Genomic DNA, 15,958 nt, shown 5'->3' on the forward strand with positions numbered 1-15,958 from the left:
TAGTGAAGATGCATTTTCATTTGGATTTATTTTATTGACAGTTTAGTTAAGAAACATATTTATTATTATTTATTAATTTTGTGAGAATTGATTATTTCAACGCTGCATAATTGTATGTATATGTATATATTTCTCTATTTTCTTTCCATTTAAACCCCCATTTTTTACTTTTTTAAATTGATCTCAACTCTGTACAATGCTGCTGGAATTTTAATTTTCCTGAAGGAACTCTCCTGAAGGAATCAAAAAAGTACTATCTATCTATCTATCTATCTATCTATCTATCTATCTATCTATCTATCTATCTATCTATCTATCTATCTATACAAACCCTGTTTCCATATGAGTTGGGAAATTGTGTTAGATGTAAATATAAACGCAATACAATGATTTGCAAGTCATTTTCGACCCATATTCAGTCAACATGTGCCGAAGAAGTTGGGAAAGGTGGCAATAAATACTGATTAAGTTGAGGAATACTCATCAAACACTTATGTGTGCAGGCTAATGGGAACAGGTGGGTGCGATGATTGGGTATAAAAGCAGCTTCCATGAAATGTTAAATAATTGACAAACAAGGATGGGGCGAGGGTCACCAATTTGTAAGCAAATTGTCGAACAGTTTTAGAACAACATTTCTCAACGAGCTATTGCAAGGAATTTAGGGATTTTACCACCTACGGTCCGTAAAGTCATCAAAAGGTTCAGAGAATCTGGAGAAATCACTACACATAAGCGATGATATTACGGACTTTTGATCCCTCAGGCAGTACTGCATCAAAAACCGACATCAGTGTGTAAAGGATATCACCACATGGGCTCAGGAACACTTCATAAAACCACTGTCAGTAACTACAGTCGGTCGCTACATCTGTAAGTGCAAGTTAAAACTCTACTATGCAAAGCCAAACCCATTTATCAACAACACCAAGGAACGGGGCTGAGCTCATCTAAGATGGACTGATGCAAAGTGGAAAAGTGTTCTGTGGTCTGACGAGTCCACATTTTAAATTATATTTGGAAACAGAGTACGTGGTGTCCTCCAGAACAAAGAGGAAAATAACCGTCCGGGTTGTTATAGGCGCAAAGTTCAAAAGCCAGCATGTGTGATGGTATGGGGGTGTATTAGTGCCCAAGGTATGGGTAACTTACACATCTGTGAAGGCACCATTAATGCTGAATGGTCCATACAAGTTTTGGAGCAACATGTGTTGTCATCCAAGCAACGTTATCATGGACGCCCCTGCTTATTTCAGCAAGACAATGCCAAGCCACGAGTTACAACAGCGTGGTTTCGTAGTAAAAGAGTGCGGGTGATTTCCTGGCCCGCCTGCAGTCTAGAGCTGTCTCCCATCGAAAATGTGTGGCGCATTATGAAGCGTAAAATACGACAAGACTGTTGAACAACTTAAGTTGTACATCAAGCAAGAATGGGAAAGAATTCTACCTGAAAAGATTCAAAAATGTGTCTCCTCGGTTCCCAAACGTTTATTGAGTGTTGTTCAAAGAAATTGTGATGTAACACAGTGGTGAACATGCCCTTTCCCAACTACTTTGGCACATGTTGCAGCCATAAAATTCTAAGTTAGTTATTATTTGCAAAAAAAAGAAAGTTTATGAGTTTGAACATCAATTATCTTGTCTTTGTAGTGCATTCAATTGAAAATGGGTTGAAAAGGATTTGCAAATCATTGTATTCCGTTTATATTTACATCTAACACAATTTCCCAACTCATATGGAAACAGGTTTTATCCATCCATTTTCTACCGCTTATTCCCTTTTTGGGGTCGCGGGGGGCGCTGGCGCCTATCTCAGCTACAATCGGGCGGAAGGCGGGGTACACCCTGGACAAGTCGCCACCTCATCGCAGGGCCAACACAGATAGACAGACAACATTCACACTCACATTCACACACTAGGGTCAATTTAGTGTTGCCAATCAACCTATCCCCAGGTGCATGTCTTTGGAAGTGGGAGGAAGCCGGAGTACCCGGAGGGAACCCACGCATTCACGGGGAGAACATGCAAACTCCACACAGAAAGATCCCGAGCCTGGATTTGAACCCAGGACTGCAGGACCTTCGTATTGTGAGTCAGACGCACTAACCCCTCTGCCACCGTGAAGCCCGGAAACAGGTTTTATATATATATATATATATATATATATATATATATATATATATATATATATATATATATATATATATATATATATATATATATATATATATATATATATATATATATATATATATATATATATATGCACACACAGTATCAAATCAAATCAATTTTATGTATAAAGCACATTTAAAATTTACCACAGGGGTAGCCAAAGTGCTGTACAATGGGCAGGTTAAAAGATAATATGAGAACCGAGCAAACAACACAACACAAACAGAACATGATAAAAAATAAATAAATAAATTAAACATAAAAACAGGTTCACAGCAGGTGTATAATGGGGTGCCATTGCAGGATGGATATAACTCAGTGTTAAAAGCCAAGGAATAAAAGTATGTTTTTAAGACAGATTTAAAAACAGGAAGAGAGGAGGCTTGTCTAACACTCAGAGGTAGGTCGTTCCAGAGCTTGGGAGCAGCAGCGGCGAAAGCTCTTTCACCTCATACTTCAGTCTTGTGTCAGGGACCGTCAGTAGCAGCTGATCGGCTGATCTTAGGGATCGAGTGGGGCAGTACGGCTGAAGGAGGTCGGAGAGATATGTTGGCGCGAGCTTGTTTAGACATCTAAAAACAAATAGAAGGAGTTTAAAATTGATTCGATATCGCACAGGGAGCCAGTGAAGGGACGCTAATATAGGGGTGATATGCGTGAATTAATTTCTCGAGATCATGTCCTGACAGAAGCGGTTTCACTTTTGCTATTTGGCGTAATTGATAAAAGCTTTTTTGAACGACGCTGCTGATTTGTTTTTCATATATATATATACATATATATATATATATATATATATATATATATATATATATATATATATATATATATATATATATATATATATTGCTAACAGTTAGCACGCTAGCCAGATAGCTTCAGGTACCAAAATTGGCTAAAAATAAAATAAAAAAATAGGCATTCTGACAGTATTATGCTAGCATGCTAATAATACCCCGTCACTGTTAGCATTAGTGAAATACCAAAATACATGACAATCAGTATACTTGCTAAACAAGCTAGCATTCTAATGTTGGAATCCAACTATAACAAGTACAAAAATGTACTATTCTGCCATGTTTACCTAAAAATGTATTGAAAAAATTAGCATGCTAAGTTTAGCATACAGCAAGTACCAAAATATGACTCGGGTTAATACTTACAAAAAAAAGATTAAAAAAGCTATCTTATTAACCTTAGCATGCTAACAATAACATTTGTTAAGTAACAAAATATTACACGTTGAGCTGTATACCTGATAAGTTAGCTCAAAAAGCTAGCATTCTATTGTTGGCATCCTACTATAACAAGTATCAAAATGTATTACTCTGCTATGTATACCTAAACATTTATTGAAAAAGTTAGCATGCTAAGTTTAGCATACATCAAGTACCAAAATATGACTTGGGTTTATACCTACCAAAGAATTGATTAAAAAAAACTATCCTAATAACCTTACCATACTAACAGGTAGCATTTGTTAAGTAACAAAATATTACACGTTGAGCTGTATACCTGATAAGTTAGCTCAAAAACCTAGCATTCTAATGTTGGCATCATACTATAACAAGTACCAAAATGTATTAGATTAGATTAGATTAGATAGTACTTTATTTATTCCGTCAGGAGAGTTCCTTCAGGAAAATTCAAATTTTCAGCACAATCCCATTCAAGTTTAGACAAACATTACAGGGAGACAGAACAGGATCGCTGACGGGTCTGCCGGCTTCCAGCGCCCCTTACAAAAAAGATGAGATAAAGGTAAACAAAGGGGGGGGGGGGGTTGGGGGGGGGAATAGAAGATTAAAATAAAATTTAAAAAATCGGTCTTTGCCTGGGCCCTGGAGAGGAGGTGCAGACTGAGGCCAAGGGAAAAAAACAAATAAATAAAAAAACAACTCTGCCATCTCTGTATTACTCTGCCATCTATACCTAAACATGTATTCAAAAAGTTAGCATGCCAACTTCAGCATACATCAAGTACCAAAATATGACTCGGGCTCATACCTACCAAAATATTCATTAAAAAAGATATCCTATTAACCTTAGCATGCTAATAGGTAGCATTCATTAAATAACAAACTACTAGACGCTGCGCTGTATACCTGGTGGGTTAGCTCAAAAAGCTAGCATTCTAACGTTGGTATGTAAAAAGTACTGACTAAATTGCTCTGCCATTTATACCTGAAACTTTTTTCTTTTAGAAAGTTAGCATGTCAATGTTAGCATACATCAAGTACCAAAATATGACCCTGGTTTATACCTATTAAAATCTGCAAAAAAAAAATAGCCTACTAACGTTACCTGCTAAAAAAGCTGAAACAGCTAGCATTCTAATGTTGGCATGCTAAAATACTAACTGTAACACTCGTCAAGTAGCAAAATAAATTACTCCTCCATGTATACCTGAAACGTTTTAAAAGTTAGCATGTTAATGCTAGCATACATCTAGTACCAAAATATTTCTCTGGTTTGTACCTACACAAACTAGCTAAAAGTAACTAGCCTTCTAACGTTAGCATGCTAACATGTAGCATTCGTTAAGCAACAAAATATCATACTTGCAAAATGCGAATATTAGAATGCTAACAATTGCGTTGCTGGTTGTTAAAAAAAGAGTACTTTGGACACCTCGGTTCTACACCAAATAGTTTTATGTATTTTAGGCCAATTTGACTCATTTTTTGTACTTGCACTGCTCCATGACGCTGTGTTTGTAGGACAGTCCTTGTCAACGGGCGTCCATCCAAGTAGTCTTGCTGTCCAAGTACACGACCAATAAGGTTTTAGATCCGTAAGAAAGTAATAATTAGTGAGGGAATGGTAAGCGACACATCCACAGTGAGTCACCCCAGTTCTGAGGGGCGTGGTCTCCTTCTGACGTTTACTTGGGAGTCTTTAGGAACACTTGACGTTTAGTTCATACAAAAAGTGTCAAAAGTACACCATTAGCTGACTGCTCCTAAATTGTTTTGTTACCCAGGAAGACAAAAACATGTCGATCTCTCTCGTATTAACAATGATTAATCATGTATTAACATGGATTAATCATGTATTAACATGGATTAATCACATATTAATTTAGATCAATCATGTATTAACTTGGATGGATCACATATTAACATAGTTTAATCACGTATTAACATAGATTAATCATGTATTAACAGATTAATCAGGTATTAATAAAGATTAATCACGCATTAAGTTAATAATTATTACATTAATCACATTAATTTACATTAATTCCTATTAACTTAGATGATTCACATATTAACATCGATTAATCAGATATTAACATAGAATAATTACAAATGAACAAAGATTAATCAGTTATTAACTTAGATTAATCAGGTATTAACATCGAATAATCAGGTATTAACATAAATTAAACACATTAACATAGAGTAATTACGTATTAACTTAAATGTATTCCATATTAACTTGGATGAATCACGTATTAACATGATTAATCACGTATTAACTTACATTAATCACATACTAACATGGATTAATCAGGTATTAACATAGATTAATCACATATTAACTTGGATAAATAACGTATTAACATATTTTAATCACGTATTAACATAGATCAATCAAGTATTAATAAAGATTAATCGTGTGATAACTTAATAGTTAATAGATTAATCACATTAATTTACATTAATTCCGTATTAACTGAGATGATTCACATATTAACATCGATTAATCAGGTGTTAACATAGAATAATTACAAATTAACAAAGATTAATCACATAATAACATTGATTAATCAGGTATTAACATAGATTAATCACATATTAATTTAGATTAATCACATATTAACTTGGATGAATCACGTATTAACATATTTTAATCACGCATTAACATTGTTTAATCACGTATTAACATAGATTAGTCACGTATTAACATAGATTAATCAGGTATTAATAAAGATTAATCATGTAATACTTAATAGTTAATAAATTCATCACATTAATTTACATTAATTTCGTGTTAACTGAGATGATTCACATCCATCCATTTTCTACCGCTTATTCCCTTTCGGGGTCGCGGGGGGGCGCTGGCGCCTATCTCAGCTACAATCGGGCGGAAGGCAGGGTACACCCTGGACAACACAGATAGACAGACAACATTCACACTCACATTCACACACTAGGGCCAATTTAGTGTTGCCAATCAACCTATCCCCAGGTGCATGTCTTTAACATCAATTAATCAGGTATTAACAAAGAATATTTACAAATTACAAAAGATTAATCAGGTATTAATTTAGATTAATCATGTATTAACATCGATTAATCAGGTATTAACATACATTAAACACTAACATAGAGTAATTACGTATTAACTCAAATGTATTCCATATTAACTTGGATGAATCACGTATTAACATAGGTTAATCATGTATTAACATTGATTAATCACATATTAACTTAGATTAATCACATAATAACATGGAATAATCCGGTATTAACATAGATTAATCAAATATTAATTTAGATTAACCACATGTTAACTGGGATGAATCACGTATTAACATATTTTAATCACCTATTAACATAGTTTAATCACATATTAACATAGATTAATCAGGTATTAATAAAGATTAATCATGTTATAACTTAATAGTTAATAAATTCATCACATTAATTGACATTAATTCCGTATTAACTGAGACGATTCACATATTAACATCGATTAATCAGGTATTAACATAGAATAATTTAAAATTAACAAAGATTCATCAGGTATTAACTTAGATTAATCATGTATTAACATCGATTAATCAGGTATTAACATACATTAAACACATTAACATAGAGTAATTACGTATTAACTTTGATGTATTCCATATTAACTTGGATGAATCACGTATTGACATAGGTTAATCTTGTATTAACATAGATTAATCACGTATTAACTTTGATGTATTCCATATTAACTTGGATGAATCACGTATTAACATAGGTTAATCTTGTATTAACATAGATTAATCACGTATTAACTTTGATATATTCCATATTAACTTGGATGAATCACGTATTAACATAGGTTAATCTTGTATTAGCATAGAATAATCACGCTTAACTTAGATTAATCACGTAATAACATGGATTAATCAGGTATTAACATAGATTAATCACATATTAATTTAGATTAATCACATATTAACTTGGATGAATCACGCATTAACATATTTTAATTACGTAATAACATAGTTTAATCACGTATTAACATAGGTTAATGTTGTATTAGCATAGATTAATCACGTATTAACTTAGATTAATCACATAATAACATGGATTAATCAGGTATTAAAATACATTAATCACATTAATTTACATTAATTCCGTATTAACTGAGATGATTCACATATTAACATCGATTAATCAGGTATTAACATGGAATAATTACAAATTACCAAAGATTAATCAGGTAATAACAGAGTAATCACATATTAACTTAGATGTATTCCATATTAACTAGAATGAATCATGTATTAACCTAGATTAATCATGTATTAACATATATTAATCATGTATTAACATAGATTAATCATGTATCAACATATATTAATCAAGTATTAACATAGATTAATCAGGTATAACAGATTAATCACATATTAGCATAGATTAATCAGATATCAACTTGAATTCATCATATATTAACATGGATTGATCACGTATTTACTTAGATTAATTCTGTATTACTTCGATGAATCACGTATTAACATGGATTAATCAGGTATTAACATAGATTACTCAGGTATTAACGTAGATTAAACACGCAATAACATAGATTAATCACTTATGAACAAAGATTAATCACATATTAACATAGATTAATCACGTATTAACTTAGATCAATTCCGTATTAACTTGGATGAATCACGTAGTAACATAGATTAATAGACATAGAATAACAGAAATAAGTAAAATATGCTTAATATAACACATAAATAAACTGAATTTTACATTTAATTTTGGACAAAAATAAGTAAAACTTGCTTAATATAGGACATAAATAAAACTGAATACAACATTTAATTTAGGACAAAAATAGGTAAAATATGCTTAATATAAGACACAAATAAAATGCAATTTAACATTTGATTTAGGACAGAAATTAGTAAAACATTCTTAATATAAGACATGAATAAAACGGAATTTAACAATAAATTTAGGACAAAAATATGTAAAATGTTTTTAATATAAGATCTAAATAAAACTTAATTTCAAACTTAATTTAGGCCATAAATAAGTAAAATATGCTTAATATAAGATATTAATAAAAGTGAATTTAACATTTAATTTAGGACAAAAAAATATAAAATGTTCTGAATACAAGACATAAATGTAAATTTAACACTTGTTTAGGACAAAAATATGTAAAATATGCTTAATATAAGACATAAATAAAAGTGAATTTCCAACTTAATTTAGGACAAAACTAAGGAAAAAGTGCTTAATATAAGACATGAATAAAAGTGTATTTAACAATTAATTTAGCATAAAACTAAGGAAAAAAATGTTTGATATACGACATGAATAAAAGTGAATTTAACATTTAGGACAAAAATATGTTTGAAAAAATGCTTGTCATCATTTAAAAAAGTTTTGAAAGTGTCAAGAAAGAAGACGTGTGTGTGCAGAAAGTAAACAGAAGATGGTAGAATGAAGAGAGGGAACAGAGAGGTGTAAAATGGGAGCCCCCCGCTCCCCCTGAGGGCCCCAGACAGTGGCACCACCCACTGAGGAGTGGGGCTTAGTGGGGAGCGAGTGCCATTGTTGCTGCCATTACTGAGCTGCCTGCTATTGTCCAGCTTCCTGTGTGGGAGCGGCCGAGACAAGCAGGTCCAGCCATGACGTAACTACATGTCTGACATGTTTCCCAGGGTCATTTCATCCTGGGACATATATATATATATATATATATATATATATATATATATATATATATATATATATATATATATATATATATATATATATATATTTTTTTTTTTTTTTTTCATCATAGGTACACTTCACCTGTGAGAGACAGAATGTAAAGAGAAAATCCAGGAATTCACATTGTAGGAATTTTAAATAATTTATTTGTAAATTATGGTGGAAAATAAGTATTTGGTCACTTCTAACAAGGAAGATCTCTGGCTCTCACAGACCTGTAACTTCTTCTTTAAGAAACTCTTCTGTCCTCCACTCGTTACCTGTATTAATGGCACTTGTTTGAACTTGTTATCTGTATAATAGCCACCTGTCCACTCTTCCCAGTCTGGTGCAGGTCTACAATTCTTTTCTTGGTGTCCTTCGACAGCTCTTTGGTCTTGGCCATAGTGGAGTTTGGAGTCTCACTGTTTGAGGCTGTGGACAGGTGTCTTTTATACAGATAACGAGTTCAAACAGGTTCCATTAATCCATGTATGTATACCGTATTTCCTTGAATTGCCGCAGGGCATATAGTACACACCTGCCTTGAATGACCGCCGGGTCAAACTAGCTTTCCAAAATAATTAGCGCATGCTTAGTATTACCGCCTGGTCAAACTCGTGATGTCACGAGTGACACTTCCCCTGTCATCATTTTCAAAACGGACGAGGCTGATTTCAATTCCGGTAATTTGAAATAGCATGAACGGAAGAAGATTAAGAACTATTCGATAATATGCAAGATGGCATTATCCATGCGTTTGTTACGTCTCGCCTCGACTACTGTAACGTATTATTTTGGGGTCTCCCCATGTCTAGCATTAAAAGATTACAGTTGGTACAAAATGCGGCTGCTAGACTTTTGACAAGAACAAGAAAGTTTGATCACATTACGCCTGTACTGGCTCACCTGCACTGGCTTCCTGTGCACTTAAGATGTGACTTTAAGGTTTTACTACTTACGTATAAAATACTACACGGTCTAGCTCCATCCTATCTTGCCGATTGTATTGTACCATATGTCCCGGCAAGAAATCTGCGTTCAAAGGACTCCGGCTTATTAGTGATTCCCAAAGCCCAAAAAAAGTCTGCGGGCTGTAGAGCTTTTTCATTTCGGGCTCCAGTACTCTAGAATGCCCTCCCGGTAACAGTTCGAGATGCCACCTCAGTAGAAGCATTTAAGTCTCACCTTAAAACTCATTTGTATACTCTAGCCTTTAAATAGACTCCCTTTTTAGACCAGTTGATCTGCCGTTTCTTTTTTTATTTTTCTTCTATGTCCCACTCTCCTTTGTGGAGGGAGTCCGGTCCGATCCGGTGGCCATGTACTGCTCGCCTGTGTATCGGCTGGGGACATCTCTGCGCTGCTGATCCGCCTCCGCTTGGGATGGTTTCCTGCTGGCTCCGCTGTGAACGGGACTCTCGCTGCTGTGTTGGATCCGCTTTGGACTGGACACTCACGACTGTGTTGGATCCATTATGGATTGAACTTTCACAGTATCATGTTAGACCCGCTCGACATCCATTGCTTTCCTCCTCTCCAAGGTTCTCATAGTCATCATTGTCACCGACGTCCCACTGGGTCATTATTGTCACCGATGTCTCACTGGGTGTGAGTTTTCCTTGCCCTTATGTGGGCCTACCGAGGATGTCGTAGTGGTTTGTGCAGCCCTTTGAGACACTAGTTTGTGCAGCCCTTTGAGACACTAGTGATTTAGGGCTATATTAGTAAACATTGATTGATTGATTGATTGATTCAGTAGGATTTAAGGTCCAAGCTTACATCACACTCAAATTTTTACTGCATACCTTTGGTAAGTGCCGGAGTGAGAAGAGGTTTTAAAATAATTAGCGCATGCTTACTTTTACTGCATGCCTTTGGTAAGCGCAGGAGTGAGACGACGTTTTAAATTATTTACCGTCATGGTGGCAATTCAAGTAAATATGGTATATGTACAGTATTTTTATACAGTATATATTGTATGTATATATATATGTATATACACACGTGTGTGTATATATGTATGTAAAATATGTGTATGTATATGCATATATATCTGTATATATGTGTATATATATGCATATATATGTGTGTATATAGGCAGAAATCTCTGTATATATGTGTATATTTGTATATATATGTATGTAAATATCCATATATATGTTTGTGTATATCCATATATATGCACATATATATAAATGAATGTATATACATATATATATCCATCCATCCATCCATTTTCTACCGCTTATTCCCTTTCGGGGTCGCGGGGGGCGCTGGCATATATATATATATATATATATATATATATATATATATATATATATATATATATATATATATATATATATATATATATATATATATATATATATATGTGTATACATACATATAAATGTTTATATATAGGCTGACCATACGTCCTCTTTTCCCCGGACATGTCCTCTTGTCCGGCGTGTCCGGGCGTTTTTATTTAAATGCGTCAAATGTCCGGCATTTTTTAATTAGGGTTGCGTGTATTTGTTGGCTGAGTTCTTAACATTTACTTTCAGAGCGTGCATATCACAACATACAAGATGCTGTCATGGCGACACACCACTTCCCTTTACCGGGCTACTGCATGCTCGTCACTCCTGTTGCATGCTGGGTAGTGTAGTCCTTTTTATTCCCTGGCTCATAACATCACACTAACTGTAAATATTGTAGTGGCTGGCTACGGGGGTGTTAGCCAATGGCTTTGGTTGGGGGGCGGGACTTCCGGGGAAGTTAGGGTAGTGACGCTATTGACAGGAAGTGTTGGTTCGAGTTTTGCCGGGAAAAGGAAATAGGCTTCTTGGTAAACACTAAGGTGAGTGTAAGACTCCAGAGAATTAAGCGTTAAATATAAAATGTATGTATGCCCTGCACACCATTATTATCATTTCATGACCCAAGCAAAACATTTTTTACACTTTTATACTGAAATAAATACACCTACAACTTATTAGACAAAAACACAGGAAAAACTACCAGCAGCGGTAAAGTTTAGATCCATGAAAGAAAGAAGAAAGTGAATGAATGTTTATAACTGAATACATTTACATATGTACACACATTTGTTTTCTTTTTTTTTTAATTATTTTTTTAAATGAATTAAGTAACATTTATGACAACCTTTTTCCAAAACACGATATAAAATGTGAGATACAACAAGATAATAAATACGTTTATCATTTTTTTTTCAAAACGCTTACAAAAAAGTGGGACCCCAAAAATTTACTCTGGGACCCCATTTTTATGACTTGATGGGGTCCCTGGGACCCCATTTTAGAAATCCCTAGCGCCAACACAGCCATCAACAGAGGAGAAAAAATGCTTTATTTAAATAAATATATTATTTAGAAAGCAAGTTCGAGTATCATTGGCAAATTTTCACCTACTCCCAGCCTTGGCACGCAGATATGTGTCCTCTTTTTGGGATTTCAGAATATGGTCAGCCTATTTATATACATATATATCTATGTAAGGATGTATAAATGTATGCATATAAATATATATATATATATATATGTATATATATATATATATATATACATATCGTACACCTTGCTGTCATATATTTTCGTACTTGACATATGCACATTTTTTGTTAATTTGCAACCCTTTATATAACTCGGTACATATGCTAACTGTTGGCATGATAGCATGTTAACTTGCTATCATGAAAATAAAATAGAATAGAATAGAAAGTACTTTATTCATCCCTGGGGGAAATTCAGCCAGAAAATGCTGACTGCTTGAGCAAAATCTGACGCTGTCCACCTCAGTCATATAACTTTGTACCTGACTCATGCTAACTGTTAGCATGCTAACATCGGAGAATTGCACCATCATCACTTTTGAGGGCAGTTATTATCTTGTAATGTTTGACTGCAGCTAGATTGTTCAAAAAGCAAGACTTTGCCTTCTCTTGGACTTTAATACTAGACTTGGCGAACATTAGCATGCTCTTTTTTTGGCCTATTTTGCTGCTGCAAACTTCTGAGTCTTATATGTTTGACTCATGTCAATTGTTAGCACGCAAACTTTAGCGTGCTAGCTTTTATGGCTAAATGTGCATGATGATCTCAGAGTCCTAACTTGGCACTTGACACATGCTAATTGTAGGCATGCTAATTGTTAGCATGCTCACGTTAGCGTGCTAGCTCATATAGCTAAATTAGCATGCGTACCTCAGAATTCTAACTTGGGACTTGACTCATGCATATTAGTATGCTAACTTTAATGTGTTAGCTTTTCTGGCTAAATTTACATGTTTACTTCAGAGTCCTAACTTGGTACTTGACTAATCATAATTGTTAGCATGCTAACCTTAGCGTGTGAACTTTTTCGGTCTAAATTCACATGTTTACCTCAGAGTCCTAACTTGGTGCTTAATATATGCTAATTGTGTATATCCTAATGTTAGCGTGCTAGCTTTCCTTGCTACAATTGCATGCATACCTCAGATTTCTAACTTGGGACTTGACTCATGCATATTAGCATGCTAACGTTAATGTGTTAGCTTTTCTGGCTAAATTTACATGTTTACCTCAGAATCCTAACTTGGTACTTGACTAATGATAGTTGTTAGCATTCTAACATTAGCGTGTGAACTTTTTCTGTCTAAATTCACATGTTTACCTCAGAGTCCTAACTTAATGCTTAATATATGCTAATTGTTAGGATCCTAATGTTAGCGTGTTAGCTTATCTAGCTACAATTGCATGCGTACCTCGTGATTTCTAACTCTGTACTTGGCTCATGCTAATTGTTAGCATGCTAATGTTAGCGTGCTAGCTTTTGTAGCTAAATTTGCATGCAAACCTCAGAGTCAACTTGGTACTTGACACATGCTAATTGTTAGCTTGCTAACAATAGCGTGTGAACTTTTTCTGTCTAGATTCACATGCTTACCTCAGAGTCCTAACTTAATGCTTAATATATGCTAATTGTTAGCATCCTAATGTTAGCCTGCTAGTTTTTCTAGCTAAATTTGCATGCGTACCTCAGAGTTCTAACTTGGTACTTGACTCATGCTAATTTTTAGCATGCTAACGTTAATGTGTTAGCTTTTCTGGCTAAATTTACATGTTTACCTCAGAGTCCTAACTTGGTACTTGACTAATGATAATTGTTTGCATGCTAACATTAGCGTGTGAACTTTTTCTGTCTAAATTCACATGCTTACCTCAGAGTCCTATATTGGTGCTTAATATAAGCTAATTGTTAGCATCCTAATGTTAGCATGCTAGCTTTCCTAGCTAAATTTGTATGCGTACCTCGGATTTCTAACTCTGTACTTGGCTCATGCTAATTGCTAGCACGCTAATGTTAGCGTTCTAGCTTTTGTAGCTAAATTTGCATGCGTACCTCAGAGTCAACTTGGTACTTGACACATGCTAATTTTTAGCATGCTAACAATAGCGTGTGAACTTTTTCTGTCTAAATTCACATGCTTACCTCAGAGTCTTAACTTAATGCTTAATATATGCTAATTGTTAGCATCTTAATGTTAGCGTGCTAGCTTATCTACCTAAATTTGCATGCGTACCTCAGCGTTCTAACTTGGTACTTGACTCATGCCAATTGTTAGCATGCTAACGTTAATGTGTCAGCTTTTCTGGCTAAATTTACATGTTTACCTCAGAGTCCTAACTTGGTACTTGCCTAATGATAATAGTTTGCATGCTAACGTTAGCGTGTTAACTTTTCTGGCAAAATGTGCATGTTTACTTCAGAGTCCTAACTTGGTGCTTGATACATGCTAATTGTTAGCATGCTAATGTTAGTGTGCTGGCTTTCCTAGCTAAATTTGCATGTGTACCTCAGAATTCTAACTCGATACTTGACTCATACTAATTTTTAGCATGCTAACATTAACGTGCATATTTTCTAGCTAAATTTGCATGAGTACCTCAGTGTCCTACCTTGGTACTTGACAAATGATAATTGTTTTCATGCTAACGTTAGCGTGTTAACTTCTCTGGCTAAATTTGCATGTTTACCTCAGGGTCCTAACTTAGTGCTCGATACATGCTAATTGTTAGCATGCTAACGTAAGTGTGGTGGCTTTCCTAGCTAAATTTGCATGCATACTCAGAATTCTAACTCGATACTTGACTCATGCTAATTTTTAACATGCTAACATTAACGTGCATATTTTCTAGCTAAATTTGCATGAGTACCTCAGTGTCCTACCTTGGTACTTGACTAAAAATAATTGTTTGCATGCTAACGTTAGCGTGTTAACTTCTCTGGCTAAATTTGCATGTTTACCTCAGGGTCCTAACTTAGTGCTCGATACATGCTAATTGTTAGCATGCTAACGTAAGTGTGGTGGCTTTCCTAGCTAAATTTGCATGCATACTCAGAATTCTAACTCGATACTTGACTCATGCTAATTTTTAACATGCTAACATTAACGTGCATATTTTCTAGCTAAATTTGCATGAGTACCTCAGTGTCCTACCTTGGTACTTGACTAAAAATAATTGTTTGCATGCTAACGTTAGCGTGTTAACTTTTCTGGCTAAATTTGCATGTTTATCTCAGGGTCCTAACTTGGTGCTTGATACATGCTAGTTGTTAGCATGCTAACATTTCTGTGTTAACTTTTCTGGTTAAATTTGCATGCGTACCTCGGAGTTCTAACTTGGTACTTGACTCATGCTAATTGTTAGCATGCTAACGTTAGCGTGCATATTTTCTAGCTAAATTTGCATGCATACCTCAGTGTTCTACATTGGTACTTGACTCATGCTAAATGCTAGAATGCTAGTTGTTAGCATGCTAACATTAGCGTGCCTACTTATCCAGCTAAATTTGCATG

General features: G+C 34.6%; 1 protein-coding gene across 3 annotated transcripts in view; it reads left to right on the top strand.

Annotated features, from left to right (window-relative positions):
* The window catches only part of nherf1b (NHERF family PDZ scaffold protein 1b), a 117,265-nt gene that overhangs the window by 71,861 nt on the left and 29,446 nt on the right, over positions 1-15,958 (top strand). The gene's annotated exons all lie outside the window — the stretch shown is intronic.

This window comes from Nerophis ophidion, linkage group LG23 (assembly GCF_033978795.1).
Source record: "Nerophis ophidion isolate RoL-2023_Sa linkage group LG23, RoL_Noph_v1.0, whole genome shotgun sequence".
NCBI lineage: Eukaryota > Metazoa > Chordata > Actinopteri > Syngnathiformes > Syngnathidae > Nerophis > Nerophis ophidion.